Genomic DNA, 12,398 nt, shown 5'->3' with positions numbered 1-12,398 from the left:
TGCACAAGTTCGGGTCCAAAAACTGGCCGAACCAAAATTGACCTAAAATGACCTAAAGTGACCAATTTTGATGCAATTTGACCAGCAATAGTAAAATGACCATAACTTGGTCTACATAACTCAGAATGACCTGAAATTTTTCCCTGCGTTCCATAAGACATAGATCTACAAGTTTGTAGTTTTGACCAAAACCCGAAAACCGAGGGAACTAGGTCGTCCGGCTAGGTCAAACTAGTATCCTGGAGTCCAGCAAATCGCAAGAAAATGCAGTATACACGGAAATTAATTTGGTAACATGTACCAACCCTAAAAGACTATCGAATGTGACATATTAATGAAATTAAAACCTAAATTACCTAGAATGTACCAAGGGTCGACATAGTAGGTTGACTAAGCGAATAAATGAATTCAGTGAATTAATTATCAAGCATTATCGTTAGAGACAGTTTAAATGAGTACTGAAACACTTCAAATTGTGTTTCTCAGTTAGCAAAGACTCAGGGAGGGAAAGGAAACACTGAGTCAGAGCCAAGAGACAGTTATCAGAGGTTTGTGCACGATAGTTATTTCTTTCGAATTTTTCAATTGAAATAAATTATGATTACTTGTATGTTATTGTTTTAAATTGTGTTTGTGCACGATAGTTATTTCTTTCGAATTTTTCAATTGAAATAAATTATGATTATTTGTATGTTATTGTTTTAAATTGTGTTTGTGCACAATAGTTATTTCTTATGAATTTTTCAATTGAAGTAAATTATGATTATTTGTATGTTATTGTTTTAAATTGTATTTGTGCACAATAATTTTGACTTCTCATTTTCTACTTAAAAATTTAATTGAACATTATAGTTTTAAATTGTGTCCGTGCACAATAATTTTATATCACTGCTTTTACTAGCAAATATATTTGGAGAAATGAGTTATAAATAATTTTTGATTGCTTTGGTTTTGGGAATATTATTTGGAAATTATTGTGTTGCCAACTTTGCAAATGGAAATTTTGAGATAAAATGTGATTTATGATTTGTATGAAATATTGTGATTTAAAATTGTTTTGATTCACACTTGACATGACACTATTACTATGCTCCTCCTCCATTTATGGGGTGAGTGTGATATATTCTTCCCTCTTTGACTTATCAGTCTGGGGTGAGTGTGATTATGCTCCTCCCTCTTTGACTTGCCAGTTTGAGGTGAGTGTGGATGAGTACTCATTATTCAGCTAGCTTCCTCCGTCATTGATTTCGATTATTGGGGTGAGTGTGTCTTGTCGTGGTGTACAACACGGCATGTGTGGAAAAATTGTGTCATGGCCTAAATTGTGTTATCGATTGGCAAAATTGTATTATTCAGTTATTTGATCGAATTGTGTTATTGATTTGCAAAACGGTATTATTCAGTTATTTGATCGAATTGTGTAATTGATTTGCAAAATGGTATTATTCAGTTATTGGATCGAATTGTGTTATTGATTTGTAAAATGGTATTATTTAGTTGTTTGATTGAATTGTGTTATTGATTTGCAAAACGGTATTATTCAATTACTTGATCAAATTTGTGTTAGGTGAATTTTGTAAATTGTGAAATGGAATTGTGAATCATTTGATTTGTGAACTGTCAATAAAAGATTTATATATCGCATTTCAAATTGTTATTGTGCACCACTGAGTAAATTTTACTCAGCGATAGCTTTTCATTGCTATCGCAGGTAGACAGACTGACAGGGCAGCAGACTAGGCTGCTAGTACTACATTGAGAGATCATCGGTATATTGAGTATACCACATTTTGCATTTTGTTCTGTAATGTATGTTCACTGTATGTATATATTGTTCTTGGTTTTGAGCAGTTGTAAAATAAAATTTTACATTAAAGTTGTAAAATAAATTATGAGTTATTTTGACTTGTAAAAATTGTATTATATTTCTGGTATCTCAGTCTTTGAAAAATTACTATGGATTTGAGTTGAGAAATATGTTGTGTTGAGAAACATGTTGGAGTTGAGATTTGGAAATATATATTGAAGTGCTTTTTACAGGTTTTTCTGAATAACTGTTTTATCCAAAATATAGATGGCACTCTGCCAAAATTTTTACAGAAATTCCAAATAATTCAAATGTGTTAGTTCTATCACTTCAGTTCAAAAAGGTTTTTAACACCTGTAAATAGTGCTCACCACTGTAAAAGAAGTAAGAAAAGTTTTTAAAATCCCTTGTAGTGTATTTAATGGGTTATCAGTAGACGGAGTTGGTAATTTATTAGGTATACTACGGGATCATGTTATGCCTTACAGAGGGGTAGGGTGTGACATGTTTTAGTGGTATCAGAGCTAGTTTTTTTAAATTCTGTTTTCACATGTTACTTGAATATTCTTTCTTCATAGTGCAACTGCTCAATATCATTTTCTGATACATACAGTACATTACATTATAAATATGCACTAACGGGAGGAAATCTCCTTGTGTTATTTGTTTAGGAGGTCTAAGATCCTCGCATTGACTATGGAAGAGGGTGATCATTCAGTCGATCAATCTATAGAGGTTGAGGTGCAAGGGGATGCCCCAGCCCTACATAATGTCAGTGGTTCAGACACGACCCCAGCATCTGCAGTTCCTGCTCGATTCGCTCGTGAGATGGCTGCAATGTTCCAACAGATGGCTGGTAACATGCCTACTCAAGTCCCAATACAGACACCAGTGGTACAACCACGGTCTTCTGCAAGGCAGTATGAAAAATTGATGAAATATGGGGCTACAGAGTTCAAGGGGACAATAGATCCTCTAGAGGCAGAACAGTGGTTAGAAAGGATGGATAGGGTATTCAAGAAACTGCACTGCACAGAGGAGCTCAGATTTGAATACTCGATCTTTGCTCTGGGGATGCTTATGACTGGTGGAAAACTATTCCCCACAGTTTGGTAGAACCTGCAGTGCTAACCTGGAGTGACTTTCTCAGGGAATTCAGACAAAAATATGTCCCTGATGCTTATGTAGATCAGAAACTGCAAGAGTTCCTAAGTCTGAAACAGGGGAGTAGATCGGTGGCTGAATATGAAAGGGAATTTTTTCCCCTGAGCCATTATGCAGTAAGTCTACTTTCTACTAGTAGGGAGAGATGTAAGAGGTTTGAAACCGGCTTGAAGCCTAGTATCAGATTACAAGTGGTCGGATTCAAAAATAACAACTTCTCTGAACTTATTTCTCAAGCACTAGAATTAGAAAGAATTGAATCAAGCGACGAGAAAAAGAAATCAGAGAAGACAGAAAAAGAGGGAAAGTTAGTAGAACAGAGTTCTAGTGGTCTTACTGGAAAGAGGAAAAACTTTGGGGGATACAACAGAGATAGTAAGAAGTCCGGTAGAGATAGATCTTCTGGACAGAAACCACTTCGATCCGATCAGCAAACTCAACAGAAACCCAGGAATGCGCTGTCAGATCGACTTTGTGAAACTTGTGGTAAACCACATAGTGGGGTATGTTATAGAGCCGTAGGAGCATGTTTTAACTGTGGAGAGACTGGCCATTTTGCTAGGGATTGTGTAAATCCAGGTCGTTCTGGATCATTTACTACACCAAAGGGATCAACCCAAGTTTCTACCCTAAAGAGTTCACCATCATTTAGTAGAGGCAAAGTTAGAGGTAAAGGTAGTACACCTAGAAGTCAGAGTACTGTGAATCAGCCAGAACAGGGTGATGCTCCAGCTGGAGTATACGCTATACGGCAGAGAGAAGAGACTTAGACTTTTGATATTATTACTGGTACTTTCTCAAATAGTAACTAAGATATATATATGTATTGTTTAAGCTGGGGTCTGCGTACTTTTATGTTAGTGTTAGAACTATATGTTCTATTGTTATTCCTTTACAGGGGAATAAATTTTGATGCATTAGTGATTAGCCCTTTAAAATAAGGATTGTGATAATAAGTGAAATTAGTTTTGAAAGAGTTTATTGGCGAAAAGTATTTTCTAACACACCATAAATTATAAAGCTAATTGGCGAGCCTACTTAATGTAAGGCAAGAGGACGTAAAAGTAAGATGCAGTAATGGAATTGCTCTAGATGAGGGCAAGGATGTCACTGTTAGTAATTGTTAATGGATATTGTAATCATAATAAGTTCGGGATATTAGTGAATTCGAAAAGGATAAAAGATAGGAAAATTTGATCTATTGGGATGTATCGTAGTAACTATGCAATGTTCTTGATGTTTATCTTTGTAAGTGCAGATTCTGATCGACTTGAGATTATTGTGTAGAGCTACATACTACCCGATAGCACACCTAGATGAGAATAGTTGCCAACGGCATCTGTTTTGGTATAGTTATGCCAGGACAGAATTTAATTGTTAGAAATAAGTTTGAAAATCCTACTTAAGGATCTAAAACTCAAAGGTTAGAATATCGAAAGGTTATAGTTCAGTACAAAAGAAAGTAAGTTATAGAATATTGACAGATAAAAAGAGTTATGAAAGTAAAAATTCGAACAGTTGGTTCAAATATAACAAAGAAATGTTACGAATGTGAGGAAGACTATGGACTAGAATGGTCAGAGGACCAATGACTAGATAAATGATTCTAATATGACCTCAAGGGTCATTTAAGAAGGAACATGATCGAAATATTAGACAGGACAATAGTAAGAGAAGATTGGTGTTATACAAACAAATTAAATATTGTATTAGATTGTTAAAAGTCTTATACAAATTCGAGAGAAAGAAGATTATATGATCATATACAAAGGAGAAAATAAAGGTATGACTATTGTAAGATGGCTATTGGGATAAATTTCATGGACGAAATTTATTTTAAGGGGGGGAGAATTGTAACACCCCTAAGTTCGGTAGTGCATTCTACTGTTCCGGTGACCAGTGTTGTCCGGACAGCTAGAATGCCTAGAACTACACTTCGATATGAGTGAGGAGACATTAAATAATGAAATACAAGAAAAGAAAATACAAGAAAAATAAAGAAAAAATAATAGTAAAGAAATGAAGCTAAGTTAAGCGAGCCGAGAACCCTAGCGATGGGTGACCGCACCGGGAAGTCACGGCGTGGACCGTTGACTAGCCCTGGACCGCATGGAACCTTGGAAAATATTTTTAGGACTTAAATAGACCCCTATTGAAGAATAAATATCATTAGAAATATGAAATAAAAATTAAATAATTAGTACGAAGAAAAGTGGGAAATCGAAAAACGGACAAAACCCGGTGTTACCGAAAAATCGGGAATGCAACCGAAACAGGGGCATTGTGGTCATTTGACATCCCGAATTGTCTTTTGACCTAAATTTCCATTAAAAATAAATAATATTACACTTGGAAAATATAATGAAAAATTAATTTAGGGGTACCTAATGTAAATAGCAAAAATGGAGGGTAAATGGAGTAATTATCAATTAAAACATATAATATGATTTAATTAAGGTGAGTGGACCACTAAGGGAATTAAAAATTCACTAAGTGGGCAGATTACTCCACTAATGTCTTCTTCTTCCTCTCAAATCCTCACTTCGCCGAATTGAATTTTCTCTCCATTGTCCACCATGGCCACACCTTGCATGCAAGCTCCACTCCTAATGATCAAGCCACAATTTCTCCAATTGTTCTTCATTAAACTTGTTCTACACATCATGGGCAGCATGTAGGAAGCAAGAAAGAGAAGTTCTGGTGAGGTTTTGAAGAATTTCCAAAGTGGTAAGTTTGTGTTTTTGATTATTGTTTAATTAAAGTTTGTAAGGATGTTATGGGTGTTTGAATTATGGAGAAATTTTTGAGGTTTGATGTTTAAATGGAGAAGTGTACTTTTGGCAGCCATGGAAACACTTTGAAGGCAGTTTATTTGTGCTTGTAAATGGTGAATTAAATGATTGATTAAATATATATTGTGTAGGAAATTGTTTAGGTGATGTATACTTAGTATATGTAAATGTAAAATGAAATTTAAAGCTTGGAAAGTAATGGAATGTAAGTGTACCATTGTGGCAGTTTGCTAACCCTTGAAGAATGCTGGAATTCATGCTTGGTTTATGGAATAATGATGTTAAAATGTGTTGGTTGTTATGGCAGTTTGAATGTATGTATAGTGGTGTGAAGGTTAGACATGTGAATGAGCTTGGTTATGGAGTTAAATTGTTGTAAATTGAGTTGGGCAAATTTTGCACTTGTTGGTGCACATTGAATGTAATTGTAAGCTGCCAAAATGACCTATAATGTGTTGTGAATTATGTTTAGGTCATGGTACAACCAGAATTAGTTTGAATGTTAAGTTTGGTGAGTGTTAAAAGTGATGTTTGATATGTATGCAAGAATTGTAATAAGGCAGTTTGTATTTTAGGCCTATAACTTTAAGTGTGTGGCTCCAATTGGTATGAGACCAATTGGAGGTGAAACTAGGCACAAAATGTGCCAACTTTCATGAAGGAAGCTTGCCAAAATTCTGCTTGCAAGGTAGCTTGAAAAATGACCAAATCCGAATTAAGTGCAAATAAGGCCTGAAAATTGACCATTTGGGCAGCAGCTAGTGTTTAGGCCATAACTCACTCAAAACAGGTCCAATTTACCTGAAATTTTGACCATGAATAGTTAAGACCCATATCTACAAGTCTTATGAGGACACCAAAGCCCATAAATGACCATAAGCAAGTCAAACAGCTTGCAAAATTTCGGGTCCAAAAACTGGCCGAACCAAAATTGACCAAAAATGACCTAAAGTGACCAATTTTGATGCAATTTGACCAGCAATAGTGAAATGACCATAACTTGGTCTACATAACTCAGAATGACCTGAAATTTTGCCCCGCATTCCATAAGACATAGATCTAAAAGTTTGTAGCTTTGTTCGAAACCCGAAAACCGAGGGAACTAGGTCGTCCGGCTAGGTCAAACTAGTATCCCGGAGTCCAGCAAATCGTAAGAAAATGCAGTATACACGGAAATGAATTTGGTAACATGTACCACCCCTAAAAGACTATCGAATGTGACATATTAATGAAATTAAAACCTAAATTACCTAGAATGTACCAAGGGTCGACATAGTAGGTTGACTAAGCGAATAAATGAATTCAGTGAATTAATTAACAAGCATTATCGTTAGAAACAGTTTAAATGAGTACTGAAACACTTCAAATTGTGTTTCTCAGTTAGCAAAGACTCAGGGAGGGAAAGGAAACACTGAGTCAGAGCCAAGAGACAATTATCAGAGGTTTGTGCACGATAGTTATTTCTTTCGAATTTTTCAATTGAAATAAATTATGATTATTTGTATGTTATTGTTTTAAATTGTGTTTGTGCACGATAGTTATTTCTTTCGAATTTTTCAATTGAAATAAATTATGATTATTTGTATGTTATTGTTTTAAATTGTGTTTTTGCACAATAGTTATTTCTTTTGAATTTTTCAATTGAAATAAATTATGATTATTTGTATGTTATTGTTTTAAATTGTGTTTGTGCACAATAGTTATTTCTTATGAATTTTTCAATTGAAGTAAATTATGATTATTTGTATGTTATTGATTGCTTTGGTTTTGGGAATATTATTTGGAAATTATTGTGTTGCCAACTTTGCAAATGGAAATTTTGAGATAAAATGTGATTTATGATTTATATGAAATATTGTGATTTAAAATTATTTTGATTCACACTTGGCATGACACTATTACTATGTTCCTCCTCCATTTATGGGGTGAGTGTGATATATTCCTCCCTCTTTGACTTATCAGTCTGGGGTGAGTGTGATTATGCTCCTCCCTCTTTGACTTGCCAGTCTGAGGTGAGTGTGGATGAGTACTCATTATTCAGCTAGCTTCCTCCCTCATTGATTTCGATTATTGGGGTGAGTGTGCCTTGTCGTGGTGCACAACACGGCATGTGTGGAAAAATTGTGTCATGGCCTAAATTGTGTTATTGATTGGCAAAATTGTATTATTCAGTTATTTGATCGAATTGTGTTATTGATTTGCAAAACGGTATTATTCAGTTATTTGATCGAATTGTGTTATTGATTTGCAAAACGGTATTATTTAGTTATTTGATCGAATTGTGTTATTGATTTGCATAACGGTATTATTCAGTTATTTGATCGAATTATGTTATTGATTTGCAAAATGGTATTATTCAGTTATTTGATCGAATTGTAACACCCCAAAATTTTATTATTTATGAGTATTTTTGATATTTTAATTTTATTTAAATTTTAGGAATTTTTTTGAGATTTTTTGGATTTTAAAAATCGGGTTCGATTTTCCGAAAATATAAACTTTGATGATTTTTAAAAATTAATTTAAAGACCACGTGGTAAAACTAAAAATATATTTGGAGTCTACGTATTTTTCTGAGTTTTACGGAATTTTTTCGTAATTTTTGGACCTCGTTTTCGGTCCCGAGGCAGAGTAAAAATTCAAAATTTTGTATTTCGAATCGAACCGGCCGAATCGAACCGGACCGGATCGGACCGGTCTAATCGAACCGGCTCCCTTTCCTTTTTCTTCTCCCGCGCGCGTCGTCCCTTTCTTTTCTCTTTCTTTTCTCTCTCCTCCCCTCCCCTGCGCGCGCGCGTCGCTCCAGTTTCTCTAGCCAAATCCGACCGATCCGGCCACCGATTGGACCGGGTCTTGTGTCTAAAATCATCTACTCGGCGAGAGCTTTCCATAGACACCAAGAACGCCGAAATCCATCGAGCGGTTTGTCCGATTTTTGCTCGGGAAGATTTTAGCTCATTTCGACTTTTGGACTAGATTTCTCGAAAACCGTGAATCCCACGAGGAAACCGAGGCCACCAGCACGCTCCATTCGTCGAGAGCTTCGCAACGACATAAATTTCGAATTTTTCCGACACCGTTTTTCGGTGGGTCCCACGGAACTTCGCAGTGTAATTTCGAGCATTAAATGAGCTTAGAAAATTCTGAAAAATTTATGTGCTAACCCCCGTGTTATGGGCTTCGTGTAGGTATCCTCGATTCGCGGAAATTCGACAGTTGACCGGGTCTGCAAATTTCGGGCCGCATGCACCGTGGACCTAAAAGTCTCCGAATTGGGCCGAGGTTTTGGCTAGCCCCCCATTGTCAGACGTCCCGAACGCGTCCCCGAAGTCGGAATCGGCAAAGGTAAACCCGAACCTAGTTTTTACGTAATTTTCTAGTGCTTAAATAGGATTAAAAATCCATAAAATATTCGTGGTAGCTTAGAAAATTACGATTCTTTTTGCAATAGCTTAGTAATATTGCTAAGGACCGCGGGGCAAAGTTTTATAATTTTTAGAGCTTGTTTGGGCAGTTTTTACAAAAATGGTCAATTATAGGGACTAAATTGAAATTTTACATATTGTGATGGATGATTGATTTGATGGGCCCATGAGGGGCTGTGTGATGTGATTGAGTTGTGGATATATGGATTGTGAGTATAGAAGTGTATTTTGAGCCCTTTTGCAGGTTGGGTAGGTCCTAGGTATAGGGGAGACTCTGCCGGATTTTCGGCATGACTTAGGACGTATTGGTCTTTTTTTTCTTTGTTTGTATTGAGTCAGATTGTATTAAATAATTGTAATATAATTGTCAGGTGAGCCGGGACAGCCTTCTTCCTCCGCCCAGCCGCCTCAGTGACCATCGTCAAGTCTGTGAGTAGAATATTAATTTTAATTGTAATTTCGATATTATTATATGTTCAAGCATGCCCATGCATCACTTATATGCATATATTTATGTAGTTAAACTCTAGGCACGATTTATGTTGCATTCATAACTGTTGATGTGCCATGGATGTTGTTGTGGTAATTTGGAGCAGTGTGCGTGCGTTGGCGTGCGTGTGATGTGGTGTGGACTATGGATAGGGCCAGGCGATCACGGCTTGAGTAATTCATGGGACCCGATCCTTGAGGGTAGTCACGGCTTGAGTAATTATCTGGGACCCTCGATTTGGTTATTAAGTGGAAGTCCGAGCTTGAGTAATTCGCTGGCACCAGGTTGGATTTAAGAGAGCTGTATAGGGGATCAGCTCCCATATGTTATGATTGATACTACAGGGTGTGTGAGTGCTCCAAATTACCTTTTTGATGTTATGATGTGAAAATGTTGTTGATGTTGCATTTCACTCTACAGGGTGCATTAGTTCTAGATAGTTATAGAGATTATGGTTAAAATTGATATTTTACTCTCTGAGTCGAACGCTCACTCCTGTTCAATATTTTTTCAGGCTACAGGAGGATTTTATTTTGGTTAACCTGCTTTTCTCCCTCGCAGGTCAATTATTACTGTTTGTATAAACTTGTTAAATCTTAGAATTTCCGCATGTGTTAGAAATGTTATTTGATTTGGGTCTGTAAACTAAATTATTATTTTGGGACCTGTAAACTTAATATGCTATGCATGTTTGATGGATTGGATGAGGGAGCTGAGCTCCCATTTATTATTATGTTGATGAGTATGTGGAGGGTGAGCTGAGCTCCCCAATTGACTATATATTGTGTTTACAGGTCGGGTGAGTCGAAAACTCCCCGTTGGTAAGTCCATTTTATGGCCGGACTCTGTCCGTTTGTTTTCTTGATATTGGGCCCAAATGGGCCTTAGAGTTGGGTTAATGAACAGTTAGGCTTACTACGGGCCTCGGGGGCTTTAGGCTGGCCCAGGTCCTAGTGCCGGTCCGGCCCATAGGTTGGGTCGTGACACGAATTGTGTTATTGATTTGCAAAACGGTATTATTCAATTACTTGATCAAATTTGTGTTAGGTGAATTTTGTAAATTGTGAAATGGAATTGTGAATCATTTGATTTGTGAACTGTCAATAAAAGATTTGTATATCGCATTTCAAATTGTTATTGTGCGCCACTGAGTAAATTTTACTCAGCGATAGCTTTTCATTCTTTATCGCAGTGAAACAGACAGGCGCAGACTAGACTGCTAGTACTACATTGAGAGATCATCGGGTATATTGAGTATACCACATTTTGCATTTTGTTCTGTAATGTATGTTCACTGTATGTATATATTGTTCTTGGTTTTGAGCAGTTGTAAAATAAAATTTTACATTAAAGTTGTAAAATAAATTATGAGTTATTTTGTCTTGTAAAAATTGTATTATATTTCTGGTATCTCAGTCTTTGAAAAATTACTATGGATTTGAGTTGAGAAATATGTTGTGTTGAGAAACATGTTGGAGTTGAGATTTGGAAATATATATTGAAGTGCTTTTTACAGGTTTTTTCTGAAGAACTGTTTTATCCAAAATATAGATGGCACTCTGCCAAAATTTTTACAGAAATTCCAAATAATTCAAATGTGTTAGTTCTATCACTTTAGTTCAAAAAGGTTTTTAACACCTGTAAATAGTGCTCACCACTGTAAAAGAAGTAAGAAAAGTTTTTAAAATCCCTTGTAGTGTATTTAATGGGTTATCAGTAGACGGAGTTGGTAATTCATTAGGTATATTACGGGATCATGTCATGCCTTACAGAGGGGTAGGGTGTGACATAAACGATATTAGAAATGTCAAAGAAAAATTAATTAGTTAGTAAAAAAAAAATATGAAAAATCTAGAAACCAACAAAAACCAGTGTTATAGAAAAATCGGGAATACAAACCGAATAGGGGCATTTTGGTTAATTGACACCCTGAGTTGCCTTTTGACCTAAATTTCCATTAAAATAAATGATATTAAACTTTGAAAATATCATAAAAATTAAAATTGGGGTACATTATAGGAATAGTAAAAGAATTGAGAAACTTTGAATATTTAAACATTAAAATTCGCCTAAGTGCTCCACTAACTCAATCCTTGGGACACGTATATAAGCTTAAGTGAGTAGATTTCATATTATCTTCAACATTTCCTCACCTTGCCGAAACCATTTCCACTATTAAACCTCCATTGCCATACCTCAACCAAGCTCCATGCACATCACTTTAAGCCATAATTTCTTCTAAGCTTCTTCATTAAAGTTGGAGTACACACCTTGTGTAGCATTTTGGGAGCAAAAAGGGAGGGATTTGAAGAAGATTTAACAAGCTTGAAAGATAGGTTAGTGCTTATTTTTCCTCCCTTGCTTTAGTAAATCTTGTGTTTAGGTTGAAGTGAGTACTTTGGTGAAGAGAAATGAAAAAAAATAGTGAGATATGAATTTATCCATTTTCGGCAGCCATGATGGTTTGTGGTATTTGAGTTTTTCTTACCTTTAATGGATGGGAATTAAGGTTGATTAACTCAAATAAAAGTTGTAGTAGGTTAATGTCCAAGTATGTGTATGTTAGTGCTTGAATTAAGGGTTTGAAATGGGACCTTAATGCTTTCGCAAACTGCCATGTTTGGCAGCCTATAATATCATGAATTTGTGTGTGTGAATATGAAGTTTATTAATGAAATATGATAGAGTTAAATTGTGGGCAGCAATGTGTAGTTGATATT

Source organism: Hevea brasiliensis, chromosome 3, assembly GCF_030052815.1.
Source record: "Hevea brasiliensis isolate MT/VB/25A 57/8 chromosome 3, ASM3005281v1, whole genome shotgun sequence".
Lineage (NCBI taxonomy): Eukaryota > Viridiplantae > Streptophyta > Magnoliopsida > Malpighiales > Euphorbiaceae > Hevea > Hevea brasiliensis.
The sequence above is the reverse complement of the archived record's forward strand: the minus strand, read 5'-3'. Positions refer to the sequence as shown.